This window comes from Notothenia rossii, assembly GCF_949606895.1.
Source record: "Notothenia rossii genome assembly, chromosome: 5".
Lineage (NCBI taxonomy): Eukaryota > Metazoa > Chordata > Actinopteri > Perciformes > Nototheniidae > Notothenia > Notothenia rossii.
In genome coordinates, this window is record NC_136903.1 from 29054894 (window position 1) to 29075382 (window position 20489).

General features: G+C 40.0%; 1 long non-coding RNA gene across 1 annotated transcript in view; it reads right to left on the reverse strand.

Annotated features, from left to right (window-relative positions):
* Positions 1–11402, reverse strand: part of LOC307038538 — a 295724-nt gene extending 284322 nt beyond the window's left edge. The window contains exon 1 of the long non-coding RNA XR_013808016.1: positions 10665–11402. This is a non-coding gene — a long non-coding RNA (uncharacterized lncRNA). The remainder of the gene's footprint in view (positions 1–10664) is intronic.
* Between the last annotated feature and the right edge of the window lie 9087 nt (positions 11403–20489).

A 20489-nucleotide genomic window follows, 5' to 3' on the forward strand; every position in this document is an offset into this window, starting at 1 on the left:
CCGTGTTGTTCCCGTTGTTCCTCGATACGTAAAGGCTGCAGTGCAGCACCTTTGACAACTTCTCTCTACATATCAAACATACCGGTAAACCAGCATCGTTTGCTGTGAAAGCATAACTCTGTCCACACAGAATTAAATTCTTTGATTTATCCATAGTTCGCTCATCGAGCCGGGGGTCAGGTTATTCACCCGCAGGAAAAGGCGCTCGCGCGGGACCGTAGCAGGATGTGACGCATATTTTAGTTGACCTAATTAAAACCGTTTTGTTTTTTATTTATGTGTCACAGTATCACCTCAAAATACAAGATACGAAACATTTTCAACCATGCAACAAAATATAAATAGTCCTACAAATACTTTTATTTTATTTCCTTCTTATTTTTTGTCTAAGCTAAAGGGAGCCAGAGCAGAGGGCTTACAGGGCCGCATGCGGCCCGTGCGCCGCGGGTTGCCGACCCCTGGCCTAGTGGTTAAAGCACGTTATTGAATTATTGTTTTTATGTGTTATATTTGATTAAAAAAATATTAAGAGTACATACTTTCATAGGGGGAAAGTAGAAGGTCGATGATAGAAATATAGAATATAAAAAATCAAGAAGATACTATAAGTGATCTCTACAATAAAACTCTTTAGTGCAGGATGTACAAAGATATTAATAGGAGGAGGTGCAAAACAGAAAAATGAATTAACCTTTATTCAAACATTAAATAATACTTTAGATTAAGGTCTTCTTTTAAATAAGAAAAAAGCTTTGGGGGTATCTACAGATAAATATTAAGCCTGACAAAGTACTTAACGTCTAATATATTGCTTTCCTGCAATGTTAACTATGTTGAAGCACTTATTTTTAACTGATATTATACATTATACGCTTATGTATGTAGATAGTATAAGAAATGTGCAGAATATGAAAGTTTAATGGTGGTTGTACACACATATTGATAGATGTCTTGTAATGCGCTGTTGAGGAACCTGTGACCCAAGATTTTCATTCATTGCATACACCGTAGTTGTGTATATAATATGTCAATAAACCTTTAAAAATCTTGAAATCTTGAAAGGGATGTGCAAAATATCCATAATATACAGTCTTTAATGAACTATTAGTAGAGAATAACGAGTAATGAATATACTTTATTTCTGCTATGTCAATTGCAGATAAATGTTTAGTCTTCTCAAGCACCAACTATCAAATATCTCTCCTGATTGTTGGCACTTGACAATCACCTTCCCTGAATTTTACTCAGGTGTAACTAAAGTCTGATTTAAGGGTTGTTTATATTTCACATCATTAATCAGAATCTGCAAAGTAACTCAAATAAGTGTAGTGGAGTAAAAATACCAGGTTAACCTCTGAATTGTCGTGGAGTAGAATTACAAAGTAACAATGAGCTGTCATGTATTAATGCTGCGCATTATGGACACAAGCAATTTTCACCCATTTATAAATAATATGTTTTACATTTGATAACACCAATGTCATGGCTATTTCTAATTGTGGGAAAAACAAAAACGTTCAGTAGAGACGTCCCATAGAACATTTTGCGAAACACAATAGCCAGCATGTGTAGTTCTGGGGGGGGCGTTCGAATCCAGTTTTGGATAGTCTGGCGTGGTTTCGTTCCATTTCAAACAGCTGTTTGACACTCGGCGTAACCTTGGCGCACTGCCACTCCAACATCCAATCCCAGAGCTTGAAGATTAATCACGGGGACTGTAGTCCTAAACGATAGCTGGGGATTATGGATAGTGTAGTGTCTTCCGCCATCCTAAACTCAGAGAGGCCTACGTCTGTTCCCAGTTATTTTGATTTTGAAATTCAGTTCCTGACGGACGCCAAAAAAGCCAGAGATTATGGAAATAAACCAATAAATAAAAACAAGGATAATTGTGTGTTATTGTTGAGTAAATAACAGTGTGTTATTTTGAAAAGAATAACAAATTAGAAGGAAATAATAACTTTGTATTATTAGTGTAGGACACTTATGTATGTACAACATCTGAAGATGTGTAGTTTTATGCTTTCACATAATTTTACAGCATATTGCTATACTATTTCAGACTCAGTATTTACATTCTTATATTCAAAGAAAATCAGTAATATCTTTAAAAACTACAAGTCCTTTTATATATATATCAGCTGTGCACCGTTATGGTGTAAATATAACTGAATATCTGAATTCGATCAAATGTAAAAGTCAGCCGAATTAGTGTTGATACTGCGAGGAGACGTATTGTGTGAAGAGAAATTGAAGATGTGGTTTAATTGTTGATATATTTATGATCCACGTCAAGTATTCAGTTTCGGTGGCATTTCTTCCAGTTTTTCCAAAGGTCTCCTCATCAGGGCCCTATAAATAAAGAACTACGGCAGATCTGCAATATGTAATGCAGCCGAACCGTGTATTACAATGCCGTTATGTGATGACTTTCAAAGAGAAAAGCAAGAACACTCGGAATTAAGTATTATTTTATTGTTTTAAAATGTTTTTCCGATTTCATCTCATATAAACACCAAATCCCAACATGCATTGCGGCTAAAACATCCAATCAGCGTGCTTAAACAATAGCTGATGATCTTGGGTAATCGCTCGAAATGCCTACGTCTGTTTCCGGTGTCGGTACACGATGTGTACGGGGTACAGGATGTGTTCGGGGTCCGTCTCTTACCAGTGACGTCCCGACGTACGACGTAATGACGTCAATGACGTCACGCATTGTGATTGGCTGTACGGTAATTTACCCACGCTGTCTAGAGTATAGAGGGGTTTTTTGATCATTACATTACATTGCATTTAGCTGACATTCGACCAACAAGATAAAAACTTGAAGAAATACAATACAAACTTTAAGAAAAACAAAGACGAATGAAGAGAAGAATAAGAGAAATCAAAGGTAAGAAGTATATAACGTAATATGGTAGGTAATATGTAATATGTTCAGTGCCGTTTAGTTCAAACAGTAAAAACTGACTATTTTTCTTCGCGGATGCATGTCAATTTAAATCAATACATGCAAGTATTTTACATGTACAATATTTAATACTTAATACTGCTTATTTCGTTTTGATTGTTATATTTGATTATATTATAATTATCAAGAAATTATATATTATATATCAATATGATATACTTTTCTATATAATAGATTATCAAAAAAGGTATTTATTAAGTAAGGGATAATGTGCAGCAATCACAATCGAGTCCACAATCGAATCCATAAAGACAAAGTAAATCTGTTTACAGTTGTTTCATATGGATGTTGAGAGGTATCCATATATCTCTTCATTTTGATCTCAAAGTGCACCAGACTGATGCATTTAACTTCAATATTTGTAAAAGAATCACTCCAAAGGGAGTGCTTGTTCTTCCTTCTGTCTGTCTGTATCTGTGTATTCTAATATTCCGATTAACCCAGCCAAATTGTTCTTCTTTTGTGTCTATATCGACGCCGGGATCTTGAGTCGAGGCTGATCCTCTTGCTGTGGTCATCATGAATCCTCTATCCTGAGTTCTGGATTAAGTTGTGGACTTCGGGTCGTGGTCTTGTCGTGCTGCCTCCCTGAAGGCTCCCACAGGATTGTTGACATCTTCGTGGATTCATCCTCTTATTATAGACACGTGCATTTCCTAACATTTGGTCTACCTATGTTGTAAAATGTATTATCTCTTTGATTTACACACGGCATCTATTGCACGTCTGTCCGTCCCGGGAGAGGGATCCCTCCTCTGTTGCTCTCCCTGAGGTTTCTCCCATTTTCCCCTTTAAACTGTGGGTTTTCTCTTGAAGTTTTTCCTTGTACGATGTGAGGGTCTAAGGACAGAGGGTGTCGTTTTCTTCTCATACTGATATTCTGAACAAACTGCTGTTGTATTAGCTGTAAAATGTCTTTACTGTAGGGTATTTTCATTATTTGTACAGCACTTTGGCTCGACCAAAAATCGTTTATAAATGTGCTATATAAATAAAACTTGATTTGATTGATTTGATTTGAAAGGGTGTGCACCAAGGTTCCATATTAGGACCAATAATTTCACCATATACTGTATGTAAATAATCTCTAATAATTTTTCAAATGCTGCTTTCCATTTTTATGCAGATGATACTGTTATTTATTGTTTATCCTATTCTATAGAGCAAAGTCTTGATTTCCTCCAGTCTGCCTTTGATGTTATTCCATCTAATTGATCTCAACTCAAGTTAGTATTAAATGCAGACAACTCCAAACTCATGATATTCTCAAATGGCAAAAAGTTAACTTATTTTCTCCCCAACATTTGTACTGTTCAAGGGACTGACATTGACATTGAAAGGGTCACTACATACACATATCTAGGTTTTATTATTGATCAAAACTTATCTTTCAAGTCACACACTGAAAATGTTGTTTTAAAATTAGGTTTCTCCTTTCAGACAAGGAAACATTTGATCACTGCAACGTTTTTACAAGTATTGGATTCTGGTGATCTGCTTTACATGAATGCCTCTGACCAGTGCCTAAAGAGTTTGGATACTGTGTACCATTGTACATTATGTTTTATTACATATATATATATATATATATATATATATATATATATATATATATATATATATATATTGTGAGTTTGGAATAAATATGCACTTTATGAAAATTATTAGTTGGTTACTGTTAGTAAAAAACAGTAAGGTTAATACTGGATGTTTGTTACACTTGGATATGTTTTCTGTAATACTTGTAACATAATTATTCTCCAGTTTATGCATTTGAGTGACTTGCAGTTAATGCTCGTCATTCAATTCAAAACCTTTATTTATCCAGGTAAAATCCCATTGAGATCAATGATCTATTTTTCAAGGGAGACCTGCAGCAGTAGGTTCCACATGAAGACATAAAAACATAAACAACAGAACAACAAAAGGACATCATACAGCAAAAATTACAGGGATTACAATTTACATATCTATCCACATGTACAGGTACCAACAGCATCTGATTGTGGAGCATCCAACCAAGCTTTAAAAACATGTAGTGGTACCAGCTTGGTAATTTTCCATTCTTTTTGCAGACTGTTCCAAGTTAGTGGAGCTGCACATCTAAAAAGTTTCTTCCCTAAGACAGTCCTAGCACTTGGCACATTTAATAAAACCACAGCATGAAATCTCAGGCAATAAGTGCTTTCAATTTGCCGAGAGATCAGGGAGTAGATATAAGATGGTACTTTATCCAACATGGCTTTGTAAATGAAAATGTACCAGTGACTGAGCCTCCGTACAGTAAGTGATGGCAAAACCGCCTTGGTTTACAGTGTACAGTGATGCTCAAGTGCTTTACAGTTTGTCACAAATCTCAGTGCACTGTGATAGTAAAACCTTATTGTGGTGTAATTATATATCCAAAGCAGTCAGAAGTCAGAAAATCATTAGTGATGTTTAACCACTCAGAAGACAGCCCATCAAAATGAACACATTGGGACCTTTCAGAGAGGTAGTTCATCTTCTACATATAATAACGGACAAAGTAAAGAATGAAGTGTAGGCTATGTTTAAATGTTCGGAATTTGACCGTGTATGATGGTCCTCTTGAGTTGCCGTACAGCCGATGGCGTACAGTCATTGCTCCGTTTTCATGTTTTTTTAACATGTTTTTCACAAACATTTTCACACGCTCGGAGTATAGGAATACTTAAATTCGGTTCGTCATGATCTGTAGATGTGATTTGCCCCCGAGCACCCCTGGGTAAATTACCGTACAGCCAATCACAATGCGTACAATGCGTGACGGCATTGGTAAGAGACGGACCCCGAACACATCGTGTACCCAGTACACATCGTGTACCGACACCGGTTATTTTTATTTTGAAATTCAGTTCCTGATGGACGCCAAAAAAGCCAGAGATTATGGAATTAAACAAATAAATAAAAACAAGGATAATTGTGTGTTATTGGTGAGTAAATAACAGTGTGTTATTTTGAAAAGAATAACAAATTAGAAGGAAAAAAAGATTAAAAAAAAAAAGATTTCAGTATCCTGAGGCTCTCAGCCCCATTTATTTTCCTAACAGACGGCAAAAAAAGTCAGAAATTATACGATTTAAAATAAAAGCAATAATTGTGGCTTAATATTGAGTAAGAACATGCTATTATGAACCACACAGCTTCCGGTCTTCCTATAACACGTAATGCCGTGAGACTACCAATAGAAATACATTGCTTTTAAAATCGTGCTGTGCAACACGAAAAAAAGGGGAAAATCGTGGTGGTGAACACGAATCAATAGATTAAAAATTGTGTTGGTGAACACGAAATGCCATGAGACTGGGTTCACATATTGTATATTTTAGAAACCTTAAGGCATTTATAGATTTGTATGCAAGTAATATCCCAAAACTCAATACCTTAGATTATTATTGAAAGTTTTTGCTGAATGGTTTCATGTTCAACAGACGAAGCCGGCTAGCTGGAGTACATAGCAGGGCTGCCAACATTTGAGTTCAGCTTGGAGTGAGATCTTTTTTTGGTGAACCGAAAAAAGAAACGTTCATGTGCACAGTGTTACAAATGTATTGAACATGTACAAACTAGGGTTTCCCATTAATGTACCGGGCGCCACAGTGGAATACGCACATACAGTGTACCCACGACTCTTACAATGAAGGCTCGATAAAAAGCTCACACCATATAAAATGGCATATAGGTGTAAGCAGAGGTAAAGTGCTATTTTATAAGTGGGGGGGGGGGTCCTCACTTCCTCTAGGGGGTTCCGGGGGCATGCTCCCCCGGGAAGATTTGTTTTTTAAATATTGAAGTTAAATGCATCAATCTGGTGCATTTTGAGAGCAACATTAAGAGAGCTATGGGTACATCTCTCACACCCATATTAAACAGAACTGTAAACAGATTTTATTTTTCTTTATGGATATTTTACAAATCACTCACCTTTTAAACTGTATTCTTCTTTTGCTGTCATAGTATTTCATAACTGTTTTTCATTTATTCTTATAAATGGTGACCAAAACGTTTGAGACCCGCTGACATAACTAGACTAAAGTTAACTATCTAAACAGAGAGTCCCTTACCTCACTGAGCTGTAGTTATCTCTCTCAGTCTGACAGGAGAGAGCTCTCCCTCTCCTTGTTTGAGAAACAGCTTCTAATATCCGTTAGCGCAGCTAGCTAACCAGATGCTAACAACAACAATGCAAATATTGAGTTTGGTAGAAATATACTGTATAATAGTAAAGTTATTTAAGATGATGCCATACTTATTGAGATTGACATTATAAATATTCCCCAAAATGATTCAAAAGCATATTCTTCCAAACTCTGCTGTAGTATGACACACAGGAGACTATTGATGTGTGTAATGAGTTTGGTAGTAATAAGCTGTATAATAGTGATTGAATATTATTGTTAGGCCTGTCGCGATAATCGATAAATTGACTTATCGTACGATAAATAAAAATGGACTCGATAACTTTTCTGAGCTCGATAAATTGCCGTTTACATAAAGATGTGACCAGCATTTTAGCCTGGAGCGCTGTGGCTGCCTGGAGCGCTGTGGCTGCCAGTCGCGCTGTGAGGGGCGGGGGCTGACACACAGTCAGGTCAGGACACTCTGCGTGCACGTGCAGCAGCGTAGCAGCCAAATGAATAATATAGCGACAAGCGGGAGACAACGTGTGACTTACTCGCGGGGAATTTAAAGTGAAATGGAATTGGTTACAAAACCTAACTACACATCTCGATTCTCCGGTGTGGCAGTATTTTGGATTCAAACCAAATCAACGAGGCAAACCTACGGACTTGAATGAGCCGGGCGGTGTGTCGCATTGGTTTAAAAAAGGTAGCGACAAAAGCAGGCAATGCCACGCATTTTAAACCACCTAAAACACAACCACCCCATTCCGTTTTCCGAGCTGGGAGAAAACACGGCAGCTGGAGATGGAGAGCCCCCGCCCGACAATGCAAACATGTTGGTGTTCCTTGCTCGAAAACTTAGAAAAACAGATTTGGATATGGCCTGTTGAGGCATCTGGGTGTTTGACAGTGGACTGTACACTTGACTGTTGTTTTAAGGAGTTTTTTTTTGCTTGTGAGATAATGTGTGCTCATATTTATTTATTTATATATATATATATATATATATATATATATATATATATGAGAGAGAGAGAGCTCTTGTTTTCCAGCCTGACTCTATTTAATTTATTGTTTTGGTTGTGTGATTTAATTAATTTATTATAATTTAATTAATTTGTTTTATTTATTATATATAATTTATATATTTTAATATTATTTCACATTTCATTTGCAATGTTGAATGTTCAATAAAAAGTTATGTTTGAAAGGATGTACTTGAATTATTATTATATATTATCATTATGTCTAAAATGGTCTTAAAACGGTGCCGACAATATTATCGTTTATCGCAATAATTTCCAGAAAAATTTATCGTCCAACAAAATTAATTATCGTGACAGGCCTAATTATTGTATTCTCTTTTTTCGGAGTTGCACTTTGCAGACGGTCCCTGAGCACTTGTTTCTTCTCCGGCTGCGGATTGAGACCAATGTAATGTGCCCAGCTCGGAGGACGGTGCTTTTTTTGGGAACAAAATGTGATTGTAGTTCGTTGTCAACCTTACGACGGTACTTAGGAGACGTCATTTGTGTCTGAATAACGTTTTGTTCATGAGTTATTGATCCGTGAAATCAGAATCTCTCAATATCGTTCCAACTTTACTGAACTAAGCCAGAAGACCAACTCATTTTGTGGACCGCTCGGTTTGCTGTTCCTTCACTTAATTTTTATATTTATATACATTTATTTTGGACGAAAACTTAGCGTGAGGAAAGGCAAGTGTGGCGTGAGTGCGTGAGATATGAGTTGATTGCGTTACTCTCACGCTCAATGCGTGAGTGTTATTGGCAGCCCTGTACATAGGCTAGTCTTATATTTACTTACTGTTAACTAACTAATGATAACATAACTGTCGGCTAGAAGTACACAGCTTAATCAACCATATTTAACAGTCCATTGTCCTCTCAGCCTGAAATATCAATCACTTCAATAAATGGTCAAACAAAAAAGGAAAGGTTCTGGCTCAATTTGGGTTTAGTTAGCTTGTTAGCTTATTGCAGCTGTGCATGTTGCTAGCGGGTTACTTGCTAGGTCACCTCACGAGCTGCGCCAGGTGATGTAAACAAGAAAACCTTGATAGACCAGACCTTCTCAGTTTGTAGACTGCTCGGCCCGGAGTCCAGCCCAGTCCCGGCGTCAAGAGGGGGCGTGAGGGGGCGTCGCCCCCTCACGCGGACTGTCCGCCCCCTCAATCAAAATAGTATTTATTTTATTTATTTTTTATTGTTTTTAGTTTTATTACAACAGTTTATGATGTGTTAAAAACAACAGAAAACTCCACTGACAAACCAAAATGAACAGCATGGGTAAATAAAAAAACAGCTTTGCAATTTACGCAGTTTACGTCATGAGACGTAAATTGACGGTCACTGACGGTCAGTGCGTCATCCCGCCATAAAACAAAAACAAACGAAGCAACGTAGCAGCTATTTTAATTCAAGCGGACATTCAGAATATTTTATACAGTCTATGGACAGAATGGATATTCGCAAATGGCTGAAAAAGCCAGAAACAACCACACCTTCGGCGGCATCCCCGCCGCCTGGCAGCAGCAGCAGCAGGAGCACCGGAGAGGACGAGGAACACCTGCCGAGGGAGGAGCCGCGGGTTCAGCCTCGCAGTGAGGAGAGTGAGCCGGGTTCACTGGGACCGGAGAGCCCGCCGTCGCACTCACAGCATGGTTTACCAGAGGACCTCGGAGTTGACAAGCCAGCTCAGGTTCATCTCAGGCAGTTTCCAAAGAAGCAACAGCATAATAATGACTGTAAACGGTCATTTTCGGCTAATTGGTACAACGAGAGAGACTGGCTTGAATATTCGCAGCAAGAAGATGCAGCCTTTTGTTTTCCCTGCAGGAAATTTGGAGGGAGTGACTCCGTTTTCACAAGAACTGGGTATACTAATTGGAAGCATGCTAATGATAAGGCAAAGGGATTTAGCAGGCACAGTAACAGCAAAGAGCATCAAGCATGCAATGTTAGCTGGAAAGAGAAGGAAATGCGATGCAACACAGGCAGTGAAATTTCAACCATGGTTAACTCTCATCAGCTTGCGCGAAACCGCCTGTATGTGTCTGCAATTGTTGACATAATTGAATTTCTTGTCTCAAACGAACTGCCACTGAGGGGTGAAGTGGATTCAGTCAATAGCAGAGATGAACTGGGAAGCGGACTGTTTCTCTCACTGTTTGATTACACGCTGAGGCAAAACCAAGAGCTTGCAAAGGCTTTCAGTACAATTCCAAAAAACGCAACTTACTAGGGATGTAACGATACCAAAAACTCACGGTACGATAATATCGCGATAACAAGTCCAAGGTACGGTATTTATCGCGATATTGAATAATAAAGGTAAAAAAAAAAAAAATCATAAATTTATTTTTCAATAAAACATTTTTTTACTCGGAAAATGTTTTTTTATTACATAATAAATCTGATTTTTACAGCATTTTTGTAGGATAGCAGTATTTTAAAGTGTCAAAAACAAAGTGACAGTAACAGACTGGAACAAGAAAACCAGTGTTTTTGTACCTACCAGTAGGCCTACTACCAAACAAAGTAAGCATTTTCTTTGTGCCACTGCATCTCACAAATAAACAAGGACATTTAATAATCAGACCCTGCAATAAAAATAAATCAAGTTTCACTTTAGTTTTTCAAGTAACTCAACTCAAACTCACTAGTCACTCACTCAGCATCATCAGACAGGTTTTTAGGAATATGAGAATATCCACATTTCCAGGTATTTATAAACTGGGATGTTTGGGCATTTACAATATCCCCTGCTCTGGAAAAAACTCTCTCGCTTGGTACTGATGTTGCTGGGACACCAGTGGTCGCGTTAACCGAATATTTTATTTAACAATGACGGAAAAATCTGAAAGCAGTCTGTCATTTTGACAGATTAGAACAAACTCGGAACAGCGCCAACGTTTCCCCGCAGCCAGGCTCTGGTGTTATGCCGTGTTATGCATGCCCTCCAAAAGGAAATTATATAGTTTCCAAACCGTACTTTGCCGTACAGATCAATACATGTCTGGGAGGTTTTGCTTTACGCTGTGCGCGTCCCGCGAGGTGCATGCACACACGGCATAACACCGCCCCCCCCCCCCCCCCCCCCCCCCAGTTGACAGTTCACGAGCATGCTCTATCGTGAACTGTTCAGACCCGACGGGTAATAAGGGATTATGACGGATATTTTACGATCCTGTCTGTCAAAATGACGGACAGCGAAAAAGTCTAACGCCAGGCTTATTGACATGGCGAGATATAAATATATGGTTGGTACATGTCTCTAGGTGTGTAAATGTGGCCCTGTAAATACGATGTCCTTTTGTGTTATAGTGTTTTATTTTCATGTTGTAACCTACTTGCTGCCATGTTGGACAGGTCTCTATTGAAAAAGAGATCGATGATCTCAATGGGACCACCTGGTTAAATAAATGTTTTTAAAAAAAAAAATTTTTTTTTTTTTTTTTAAATCGCGGTAGATTTTGTCAGTCTCACGACGGTATTGGGAAGTTTATTTACCGCGATACCGCGATATTCGGTATATCGTTACATCCCTACAACTTACACATCACATGATATTCAAAATCACATCATTGAACTGATGAGCACGATCGTAACAGAGCAAATTGTTAAAGATGTCGGGGAGTCATGGTTTACACTCAAGGTGGATGGAACTAAAGACCCGACAGGCAGTGAAAATGTATCTATAGTTGTGCGTTATATGGACAAGGACTACAAAATGCAAGAGAGGCTGTTATCAATGCAGACAACGGACAAATGTGATGCCCAGTCACTCACTAATGTTGTGCTTGATGAACTGTCAAATGCTGGCCTTGACGCAAACAAAATTCTTAGTCAGTGTTATGACGGAGCCAGCGTCATGTCGGGACGAGAGGGAGGCATGCAGAAGCTTATTCAAAATAAGTTAAACAGAGAAGTGCCTTACATCCATTGTTTCAACCACCAATTGCATTTGGTGATCGTGCATGCTATTTCCTCAGAGAGCTTTGGGGATTTTTTTGAAGTGTGCAATTCCCTTTATAAATTTATGAAAAAGCCCACTGTAGCCGCACAGTACAAAGGAGAGAAGCTTAAAAGGCTGTTAGAGCAGCGATGGACCGGACACCTTGACACGGTGTCTGTGGTGCTGAAGTCACACACTGCACTGGTGGACTTCCTGAAAGAGATCGGAACCATGGGAGCAAGTGCTGATGTGAAAATTGAATCTGTTGGACTTCACAAGGCCATTACAGAACGGAGCTTCACATTTCTCACCGGTGTGATGCACAAAGTATTGGGGCTGATGGACCCAGCCAATCGGATGCTGCAAGCCGAAGAAACAGATCTAATCACTGCAGTCCGGCTCATTCAAAGTGCCTCTTCTTGCATAGAGGATCTACGATCAGATGCGGAATTTCAGAAACTGTGGGCTGACAGCGGGGATGCAGGTGAGGGCGCCGGCGCGCCTGCTCCTCCAAAACGGCAGCGGCAGGCCACCAGGACGCTACAAGACTACGTGGTGAGTGAAAGCCTTGGGCAGCGCGAAGTGGACATTCAACAAGAGTGCAAGCGGCTGTTTTTTGGCATCATCGACTCTATTCTGAGTGAAATGGCTGCACGTTTCAGCGAGCATAACGGGAAATATATGTCAGCTTTGGACGCTTTGGACCCCGCCAGTGTGATTTTCCTGGAGGCTGAGAAAGTGAAACCACTACTGGATTTAACAAACACAGACATGGTTGAGGCACAGTTCACAGTTGCGCGAGAGTTTTTGAAAAGCCGGTGCACAGGCCAGGGAGTAGAGAGAGTGACTTTGAGTCACCTTGTTGCAAAGGAGTCCAGGGTATTAAGTGCCATGCCAGCGGTAATGACAGCATTCAAACACGCACTAACATTCGGGGCATCAACTGCTACATGTGAAAACTCGTTCTCCACGTTGAAGAATGTATTTAGTGAGCACAGACGCAGCATGTTGCATCGACGCAAAGCCCATCTCATCCAGCTGGCCTTTGAGAATGACCTCAGTAGGAAATTCAAAGATGAGTGGAAGGAGATGCTGCTGAGGAGGTTCCACTCGTCAGGAAAGAGGAGACTGCAACTCTACTGAAGGTAAGAGCTGGTTATTTTATCATTTGTATTGTTGCTACTGTTTGTTAGCAATGTGGTTATTGATCATCCGTTGTTGGATATGTTAGATCAGCGCCTCTGATCTGTGGAGTCTGTTTTGATGTTGCTCCGTTATGTTTTCTCATTCTATGCAGCATCATGTGACATGTCACCGGCGGTGACATGTCACATGATGCTGTGACTCACCGCCCCCCCTCGGTTTTCAGCTGCCCCCCCCCCCCCCCCCTCTGTACTGAGCTGGAGCCGGGACTGGTCCAGCCTACAGCTGCGGTCGGTGCTGTTTCTCTATAAATCCATGCTGAATTCAACCTTCCGTTTTCGTTCTTCTTCTTCTTCTTCATCTTCTTTAATGGCAACTTGCAACCAGAACCAGACGAGCATTATCGCCACCTACTGTATCACTGCAGCATTGTTCTTTGTTGGTTCCGTTTCATTACAATTACTTCCGTTTCATTACAATGACTTCCGTTACAGCAAGAATCCCCCTCTCACACACATAGGTGAAACACATGCACATTCTCTATTGAGAACCTTTCAGTAAAATGTCTTCAGTTGCGTGTGTATGAGGTTCATTTTCAGTATTGTGTGTGTGAGGTGTTCAGTAATGAATGTGAGAGGATTTCAGTAGTGTGTGTGCAAGGCCAGATGTTTTCAGTAGTGTGTGTGTGAGGTATACAGTAGTGAATATGAGAGTATTTCAGTAGTGTGTGTGCAAGGCCCGAGGTTTTCAGTAGTGTGTGTGTGAGGTTCATTTTCAGTTGTGTGTGTGTGAGGTTAATTTTCAGTAATATGTGTGAGGCTTAATTTTCAGTAGTGTGTGTGTGAGGTGTTCAGTAGTGAACGTGAGAGGATTTCAGTGTGTGTGCAAGGCCAGATGTTTTCAGTAGTGTGTGTGAGGTGAGTTTGAATTTTGGCCTACACGGCCCCTCATACTTTACAAATACACACATTACATGTCATTTGTTAGACGCTTTTATCCAAAGCGACTTACATACATTCAGTACTGTGGACAATCCACACAGGAGCAATTTCGGGTGAAGTGTCTTGCCCAGGGACAAAACGACATACTGACTGCACTGGGACTCAAACTTGCTAACCCGATTCGAAGTCCAGCACACTATCCACTGAGCCACAGCCACACACAAAAAGGTATTTCAATTAGAATGACATTGATATATATTTGTTTTTAATAAAGACAATCAGGTAATTTCTCATACTTATATAATGTTGTAGCCTACACAACACAATGTTAATGTACAATACATGTTTTCCAATCTTCCACCGCAGCAGCCACTGGAGGGAGCTGTTCGCTTCACAATGAAGATTCACGCTGAGCTCTCTTCTGTCCCTGATGACAGACAGTAATATCGACTTAAAGAGTTTCAAATCAATATTTTTCATTATTTGAGGGCCAGACGCACACAGCAAAGGAATATTGTCTTTATTAAAGTTCATTGTGTTGTATTACGTGGAGAGAGGGACAGAGACAACGGCGACTGCAATATTCACTGTTGTACCGTGTTGCTTAGTTTGACTGTAATATTAGTTGTGTTAGTGTATCGTGCTGTTGAATTCCTGCCAGTGCAAAATTAATTTCACTTATCAGCCACTTTTTCTGGACAGCTAGACAAAATAATGGCAGGGAAGTGTATTAACTCATCATAATTCAAAATTGAAGCATGAAGGAAAACACATCAAGCTTTTAACCAATTAAATAAAATGTCAAATTCAGGTTAAGTAGATGTCACTGCCAATATTTTAATGTCTTAATATAGGAATGGGACTGCCAGTAAAACTGAGAAAACTCATCCATTTCTTCAGAGCTTCACCAGGGGGCTCCATACTGCAGTTACAGATGTGCAGTGTGTGTGTGTGTGTGTGTGTGTGTGTGTGTGTGTGTGTGTGTGTGTGTGTGTGTGTGTGTGTGTGTGTGTGTGTGTGTGTGTGTGTGTGTGTGTGTGTGTGTGTGTGTGTGTGTGTGTGTGTGTGTGTGTGTGTGTGTGTGTGTGTGTGTGTGTGTGTGTGTGTGTGTGTGTGTGTGACAGCTGTGTCTGCCACCTGTGAGGTGAAAGAGAAGCTGACCTGCGACACATGCACCTCTTTAGTTCCGCATGACTGTATGTGTGTGCGTGTGTGTGTGCGTGTGCGTGTGCGTGTGCGTGTGCGTGTGTGTGTGTGTGTGTGTGTGTGTGTAAGAGAGAGAGACTACATATCTTGGGGACCACTTAGTTAAAATGGCCACGCTACATGAAATGAAAGCCCAGCTGAATCCACGTGCGTTGAATTTTGCAGCGAGAGTCCAGATATCCAGAGGAAGATGCCTGTAAGCCAGAAGTAGGTCTTAGATCTTTATTAATAATTACTTGAATCCTGGCTGCACTTGAAAATGAATCAAAAAGCAAATATAACCCAAGAGAAGAAACATTAAAGAGAGCCCAGTGGACGCTGACATTATTTATTTGTATATGAATAAACCTGTGAGCAAAACACTTCAGAAGCAACGCATCTTCCAGTTTGCTTTTCAGCAGCTACTTATCAAGTATTTCGCTGCCATTTTCTGATTTCACATGCACATTTAGGATCAATGCGGTATCAGATATCTTTGGGCTGGATTTGTTTTAATGAATGTTAGAGTTTTATCTCTATTTTGTATTTATATGCAGATGGAAAATATCCCTCTTCAAAGACATTTGCACAAAAGTGGCTCACACAAAAAGAAAGGAATGATAGCGTTAAGGCATGGTCACATTATATTTTCCATATATGAATATTTGCCATGTGTCACGTTCAATAATTTTGAATTCCATCCATCCATCCTTCTTCTCCCGCTTATCCGTGGTCGGGTCGCGGAGGTGAGGTTGAATTCCATTTGACAGAAAAACAGTTTTTGGAAATTACGTTAGCTTCTTCACTATTTTAATACATTTTTGCTTTACTATTTCCTGCATCAGAACCGTCACATTATTTAATTTGAGCAGAGTGCAGGTACATTTTATTAAACCGAAATGTATTATGGGCTTGCATTAGTTGACTGTCATATCATTCAGCCATTTTTGTTCGCATTTTGACATAATTATTTAGAAATATTTTAGTGTTGCTTGTAATTATTTTATGTTATGTAATTGGTGGACCTATTAATTTCAAACACAATCATAGGTAAAAATGGCATTCACTTCGAATAATCCCATAACGGCACAGTTCCATAAATGTAAAAATGAATATGGTGTGGCTCTACAGCTTTTTGTAGATTTTTGTTTGTACAATTTTTTGTTTGTGCTGACGTAAAAAGATGAAGATTAGTCAGAAATTATGTTCATGTTGTCTCGTGTGACAATTTACTGGACTAATGTTATTAGTAACACAAGCTTTTCCTATTATATAACAAGTAATAATGCTTCTGCTGTTTGTAACATGACTCACTATTAGTCAGCTGATACGCTCATGCAAATTCTATTTTCTGCTTCGGCAGCTTACTCCAACGCCCCAACCTCCTCATTATGTGCTGTATTTTGGTATTGTTGATGAATCAAATATTCAGTGTTCATCTATGTGCATGTTCAGTGGTTTTCATCATCTCTAAGAAGATCCATTGTTGCTGCTCAGATTTGATAATAGATTTGCAGAGATTATTCTGCCAATTTTAACTGTGTAGCCATTTGGCAGAAATGGGTACTTCTTGTTGAAGCGTCTCTGAATGGGAAGCTTTTGCTTTATGTCTGCATAGACAAAATCATTAACAAATCAAATGCATCATTTGGAAATCAAATCCCTGTGTTCCCTCCAGAGGGAGTTTCTCTCCCACACACTCCCCGCCTGCCTTAAATGCCTACATTGGACGCCTTTGTTTACTTCTGTAACATAGTGACATCACTACGTAACAATCACACTCTATAGAGTGGTGCAGTGATGAGTCCTAAAACCTGGAAGTGAGTTAGCATTTTACCACTACCGGCAGAGGCGCGGGAGGGTATTTTGAGTGGGGGTGCTGAGGTGCTGGACTCCAGTGAACACTATTATGGGCACTATAGAGCACGCACAAAAGCACTCCCCCACACGCAAACACACAGTACACTGTTACAACGAAGGCTCGATAATCAGCTCACGGCATATAGGCAGGGGTAAAGTGCTAAGTGGGGAGCGGACCTCATCCCCTCTAGTGGGGTCCGGGGGATGCTCCCCCGGGAAGATTTTTTTTAAATATTGAAGTTAAAAGCATTAATCTGGTGCACTTTGAGAGCAACATTAAGAGATCTATGGATACCTCTCTCAAAACCCAGATGAAACACAACTGTAAGCAGATGTTCTTTTTATTTATGGATATTTTACAAATCACTCCCCTTTCAAATTGTATTCTTGTTTTACTGCCATATAGTATTTCATAACTGTTTTTCCTTTATTGTCTTATTTTTTTTATAACTATAATGATCATATGTGTGCCGCGGAAATAATATTTTGAATAATTTGTGACCAAACCGTTTGAGACCCACTGAGATAACTTCGACTAAAGTTAACTATCTAAACACTCAGAGAGTCCTTTAGCTCACCTGAGCCCCTCAGTCTGAGAGGAGAGCTCTCCTCCAGCTTGTTGTGGAACAAACAGCTCCTTATGTCCGTTAGTGCAGCTAGCTAACCAGATGCTAACAACACGGTCCCTTCTGCTGGCACCGTTCTCTCTCTCTCTCTCTCTCTCTCTCTCTCTCTCTCTCTCTCTCTCTCTCTCTCTCTCTCTCTCTCTCAAACACACACTAAATGCGCTATTTCCGTGCACACACACACACACACACACACACAAGAACACACACACACACACGCACGCACGCACGCACGCACACACACACACACACACACACACACACACACACACACACACACACACACACACACACACACACACACACACACACACACACACACACACACACACACACACACACACACACACACACACACACACACACACACACACACACACACACACAGAGCCGAGCTTGAATGACACAAGCACACTTTTATTTCCATGCAACTCTCTTATTGGTCTGGTGTCTTGCCTCTGTTGCATTCACTGAACACGGGAAATTACAGTCCTTCCATCCTCTCTAGTGTCTTTATGAGGTTGACGTAAAGCACGGTTAATGTATTATATTATTGAGGTAGAATTGTCCGGGGCTACAGAAAAAACATTCGGCGCAGGCCAAAATATTATTTTACCAACAATGTGGAATTTATTGGCTACATATTATTACACAGATTATGCAGCGGGAGCAGCAATAACCGTCAAATAATAATTCAGACAGGGGAGCTCCGCACCCCCTGCCTGCCGCTAGGGGGTGCTGCAGCGCCCTCAGAACCCCCCTTCCCGCGCCCATGACTACCGGTTCCCTCGTCTCAGAGCCAATGGGATTTCTCCATAGGATTTCTGAAAATAGCTGGAAATAAGGTCCGCGGTTGACAAAAATGTAAGAGACGGATCACGTTTTGTTCTACGACATTAAATAATAATCAGCAGTGACCCCACTGGTGATTTTTGAAGAGTTTACGTGTCGGAAAAACGATGGTTATTAACAAGTGGCTGAATAGGACTACAGAAGTTGTCGAGGACATTGTACGTCATTACGCTGAACACGTAAACACTCCCGCTAAGTTTGTTTTCCCTGTTCTGCTTGAAAGCAAGTATCTGTGCTCTTGCAAACTGTTAAAACTAAAGCTTGAACTTGTAAAATTTTGAATCTGTATTTTTGAATATCGATCGATGGCGTGACATTGAAGCAGCGACCCTGCTGTAGTTTGTTTGTAGCATAACGTTAGCATTATGCTTCTAGAGATTAGATTTATGGTCGTTTTCCACAGACCTTATTTCGAGCTATTTTCCAAAATAAAAATTCCATTACTTTTTTGTCGAGGGAACCCATGTGCAGCTTACTTCCGGGTAAATACGTCATCTCTGCACCACTGTATTGACTAGCGGTCTAACACATTGTACGTGATAGGCTAAGGGGTGCATCTCTGAGGTTGACGAATCACTACAGAGCGAACCAGCCAACTAATCAGAGCAGACTGGGCTCTGGTTTCAGACAGAGGGTGAAAAGAGGTACTGCAGCTTTTTAAACATTAGAACATGTACATATGTCACAGAGTAGAGGAACAAATATTTGAAAATGAAACCTGAAAATGAGCATAATAGGGCCCCTTTCAGAGAAGGGCAGAAAAATCAACATTACTACCAGTATTTTTATAAAAAGTTTATCAAAGAACAATACAACACTATCACTTTAGCTTACAAGACAAATCTGAATTTGAATTAATAAAAACATACTGCACAGGAGTTGCAAAAAAGACGCATTTGTGACAAAGAAGAAAGACGAAACAAAGAGAAAAGCTAAATGTGTTATGCAGGACGGCTGCGTGTGGTTGATGGGAGAATCGAAGGTAACGCTCACAAAAAACACACACATGCTCACACAAAACACTCAACCACACCCGCCCACTTAACACATTTATTTATGTACAGCTCAGATAAAGCCTCCCCCTCCAAACAGGAACACACTGACTCTTCCCTCCTCCCTCTTTCTCTTGCAGGTCATGGGAGATAGCAAAGAGATAAATATCACTGGCAATAAAAGCCTGCATCATGAATAATAAAACAGCCGTAATCTCGACCAATGATTTATACGTCTACAGGCTCTGATGGTCGCACACACGCATGCACAGCAGCGAGTCACACATTGAGCGCCGTTAAATTGAGATGAATGGTGATGCAGATTGTGGGACTGGTGCTGGACACACACACAGCCAGACACCCACCCACACGTGCCAAAGAAGAACACAAGAGTTTCATGCTGAAAATATGGAGACGTTGAAAAACACACTGGTTCAGTGGTGGGTGAGAAGACAGAACGAGGATCATTTACGGGGCTTTTATTTTAAAACTTGAAAACAGTATAGTGTAATTATGAAAACCCCAATAAGGGATAAATAATGCTTACCAGTGCAGATCTTCTCCCTCAGGTCTGTGTACTGCTGATGTCGCAGGATGAGAGGTCAACAAAACCGGCCAATGAATGAGTAACGTGTCAAGTGACTTTATGTTTACAGCTCTCAGTTGTTTTGTAACAAGGCTTTTTAACAAATACTGTGATCAAACCCTTTGACTTTGAATTAAGCAATGTGTAAGCGACCATCCTTCACTGACATTTTCAGTGACACTAAACAGGAAGACGTGCCGTAATTAAG